Consider the following 3,302-nt stretch of genomic DNA (forward strand, 5'->3'; position numbering starts at 1 on the left):
CTTTTAGACTAAGATCATTGAGGCAAACACTGTCCATGGCAATAATTTGCAGATAAGAGCACTACTGTAATGCACATAATTAACATCATTAGCAACATTTATTCTAAGTAGTACTAGAAGTGAAGGACAGACTGATCTTATGTTCCAATACAGAAACCAGAGCTTTAGCATATTGACTGAATTTATTTTTTATCAATAAATTTATTTTATTTTGTTTCGCATAAATATCCTTTTGCATTAGAGCAACCTAAATACTGTGGGTATCTTTTGTGAACAAAATGAAATGAAACTGTTTTTATTGTCCATACTTCAAAGTATAAAAAAGGAAACTGAATTAAATGTACCACTTCATTATACATTTTTAAAATCACTGTATAATTAACAAGCAAGGAAATCAGGGTTCGAAAAGTTATTATTTAAGGGTACTTGTTCACATTCTCAAGTGGCTTACTCTCAATTTGTGTAATTTTTGCATTGTTCTAAGATTTTTAAAATCTTCAAACTGTCCCATTTTTTTTTTTTTTTTTTTTTTTTTTTTTTTTGACTGGTACGCTTAGAGGAACACTGTTTCCCTGTTAAAGATTTTGTAATGGCACTGGTTTAGAAGGTGAACTACTAATGGAAATGAGACCACTTGTGACAAGTCTACTGTACTACTTCCTCAAAATTATTCTGCTTTAGTTATGGCTTTACTATAACAGTAACAGTAAATGAAATTTTCACTCTATTACTGTGTAGCAATAGCAGATCACAGGTAGTGTAGAAAGCATTTTGTTTTCATTTCACAGGATACATGGTATCAGGTGGTGTTGATTGACACTTCTTGGATAGTGCTTTATACAGCATTTCATGCAAATCATGTTTGAATGAGACTGCTGCATCAAATTACATTTCTTTCAGATTATAGCCCTTGCAGATGCGAGACCAAGCTTGTTCAGCATCTAGGAAAAAAGCTTCCATTTTGAACATTTACTGTTTTCACAACTTGTTTGCAAAGCCCTATAATTACAGCACTTAAGATAGTGAAGGAATGATGGGCATTTTCTCTTATCAGATCTATAAGTAGTAGTGAGCAGATGCAGCATGAGATCCCTCCAGCTGTCAAATATTGTCAGGCTGGCATAGAGGGAATGCAGTTTAAAATGCAGGTGACATAATACCCAACATCCTCCATTTGCTAGTGGGCTTCTGATTAATCACGATTACCATACATTATCATACCATCAAATTTAATCATATCAATGAATTCCCATCTGCAAGAAGAGCAGCAGCAGCTAAACATGATGGTAACAGCTATTAAATAAGAGAGGAATAGATGGTTTCTAAAATGCAGTAACCCTTTAACTTGTCATGCTATCTCCATGGTGCACATGCTCCAGAGATGTTGAAATCGAGCAGAGAACTTGTACATTTATATTTTATGGTGCTTGCCATATAGCATTTGTTTGTAACTGCTGTTTCAGGCTGGGCAACCTGAATTGTGGAATTACATATATTTCAAATAAATTTCTCCCTGGATTATTAGAGGTGTAGACTATTTAACACTTTCGTTTTTTAACACAGAAAAATGAAAAAAATTACAGATTGCATTCTTTACTTAAGGCTCATGTGTAAGGTACAGATTCTTCAGGGAGGCAAATAGAATATATATTGAACATAAAGCCATTAATTAGTCCAGTAAAAAGGAAATTCAGTGCACATGTTTTACACCACTGAATGCTAGAAGCACTTGAACTAATTTTATAAACACTGTAGCAGAATTGAATACAGGACTAAATTATAAATTAGCTGATAGCATTTTACTGTTATCTAGGACACCATTGGCTCCTTTGTAGTAACCAGCTTAAAATGGAAACTGACTCATCTGTTGTATAACAAACCAAATCTATACCTAAGAGAATGCATTATATGAACTGGTTCTGAGTATATCATATAGACAGACTGACTAAATCAGTAATGTATAAGCTTTTGTGAGCCTCGGCTCGCTTCATCAGGTGCTATGATCTCATCACAAAAGCTTGTACATCTGATTTAGTTAGTGCATCTCTACCTGTAAGGTACCTTCTGCTTGGTTGGAGACTAGCATGACTAACTACCTCTCTGAATATATCAATATAAGCCCTCAAACTGGAAGTACACATAACTTTAGGCACACAAATAATGTCAGTGAGTTTAAGGAAATAGGTAGCTCATAGTAAATGCATACGTAGTCAAGATTTGCATGGAGCAGTTTCAAAATCAAGTTTTCAAGTAATGAGGAACAGTGTAACTTAATTACTAAATATCCAGGTTAGCTGCATCAGACACATTAGTCTTTGCAAAGCTGCCATTTTGGTTTCTTTGGTGGAAATGCAAGGATTTTCAGGGGATGTGGGGAGAGAAGTAAATTATCGCCCAGTCGCATTAATTCTGTTCTGAGATTTCCAGCTGCTTTTAAATTAGCCACAATTTACACCACAAAGCTTTGAGTGTAACACAGAAATATTATATTTCTAATATTGCTGATCTGTTTTATTATTATATAAACTCTAGCTTGAAATCCAGGAGCTGTTCCTGGCTCTGCCTATTAAAGCATGGGTTTTGCTTTGGTGTGTGGCTCCTTGAATGAGTTCCTCCTTGCGTTTGTTTGCCCATCTCCCTCTGATGGAACACCCAGAAGGCCTCTTCTTTGTAACCACAGAAGCGCTGCCAAACTTCTAGCCTGCAGGACCGTGTTTCTGCTAGAGTGAGAGCAACATGTCACCTTTGCAACCCGCAAAGCAGCTGAAACCCCTCTGGAGATGATTACAGAATTAATAAATCTCTCCTTCTAGTTGAAACATCAGGGTGAGCCAGCTCTTGACTAGGGAGCACACCAAAGATTGTTGGGAATATATATATGCATTGGTTTAGCAGCCAGCTTGGGCATCTGTATCTTTTTGTACTCTTCCATTTCTAGGAAGAGTAAATAGAGAAGGTAAGAGGAAGTGACAGTCATTCTCATCATCTGAACTGGCTGGATGCTGAACTGAACTACTTGCGTTTGACATGCCCTAAATAACACAAGACTTTTTCAGAGTTGCTGTCCTTGCCCTAAACAGGCTTCCACTTTCTCAGTATCTGTAAGATTATGGATCAGATTACTTTCTGGCATAAAGACAAGATATGCCTCCCTGTTGCAAAGCAGCGTCATGTAGAGAGAGAGTTCCTAAATGAGCTGTCTTAAGTACTGGAAGCCATACTACTGTGTTGTTGCAGGGCTCTGTCCAGGTTAACAGCCCTGAAGTGATAGCCTTTCCATATTTTCCTGGATTTTGGTAAAT

The 3,302-nt window shown here is 36.6% G+C and overlaps 1 protein-coding gene across 1 annotated transcript in view; it reads left to right on the forward strand.

The window, feature by feature from the left end:
• Positions 1-3,302, forward strand: part of RBM33 (RNA binding motif protein 33) — a 164,448-nt gene that overhangs the window by 74,298 nt on the left and 86,848 nt on the right. The window lies entirely within an intron of this gene.

This window comes from Alligator sinensis, unplaced genomic scaffold (genome assembly GCF_000455745.1).
Source record: "Alligator sinensis unplaced genomic scaffold, ASM45574v1 scaffold601_1, whole genome shotgun sequence".
Lineage (NCBI taxonomy): Eukaryota > Metazoa > Chordata > Crocodylia > Alligatoridae > Alligator > Alligator sinensis.